The 732-nt window shown below is 55.2% G+C and overlaps 1 non-coding gene across 1 annotated transcript; it reads left to right on the top strand.

The window, feature by feature from the left end:
* The first annotated feature begins 241 nt into the window (after positions 1 to 241).
* Positions 242 to 397, top strand: LOC111476270. The gene has a single exon (XR_002717012.1). It is a non-coding gene; the product is annotated as a 5.8S ribosomal RNA (ribosomal RNA).
* The last annotated feature ends 335 nt before the right edge of the window (positions 398 to 732 follow it).

Genomic DNA, 732 nt, shown 5'->3' with positions numbered 1-732 from the left:
TCGTAACAAGGTTTCCGTAGGTGAACCTGCGGAAGGATCATTGTCGATGCCTAAACACCAAATGACCCGCGAACGTGTTTACGAACCTTTTTGTGTCGGGGGGAGCATTCGTGCGCCCTCTGATGCCTAAACCAAAACCGGCGCAAGTCGCGCCAAGGATCTCAAATGAATAAGCTTTCCCCTTGCCCCGATCTCGGTGTGCGGGGGGCAAAGCATTCTTGTCGTATTACTTATTCACAACGACTCTCGGCAACGGATATCTCGGCTCTCGCATCGATGAAGAACGTAGCGAAATGCGATACTTGGTGTTAATTGCAGGATCCCGCGAACCACCGAGTCTTTGAACGCAAGTTGCGCCCGGAGCCTTCTGGCCGAGGGCACGTCTGCCTGGGCGTCACGCATCGCTGCCCCCCACATACGACAACCGCTTAGGTTTGTTGCACTGGCGGGGGCACAGGTTGGCCTCCCGTGTGCGCCGTCGCACGGATGGCTTAAAATCGAGTCCTCGGCATCTGCTGTCGTGACGCTACGGTGGTTGATTCAACCTCGGTACCGCGTCTCGATCTCAGCTTGCGCGACTCCTGTTGGTGGGCGAGGGAAGAATTTCACGTCGACCCTTTGAACATTGTCCCCAAAGACGATGCTCTCGACGCGACCCCAGGTCAGGCGGGACTACCCGCTGAGTTTAAGCATATTAATAAGCGGAGGAAAAGAAACTTACAAGGATTCCCT

This window comes from Cucurbita maxima, unplaced genomic scaffold, assembly GCF_002738345.1.
Source record: "Cucurbita maxima cultivar Rimu unplaced genomic scaffold, Cmax_1.0 Cma_Scf06996, whole genome shotgun sequence".
Lineage (NCBI taxonomy): Eukaryota > Viridiplantae > Streptophyta > Magnoliopsida > Cucurbitales > Cucurbitaceae > Cucurbita > Cucurbita maxima.
The sequence above is the reverse complement of the archived record's forward strand: the minus strand, read 5'-3'. Positions and strand labels throughout refer to the sequence as shown.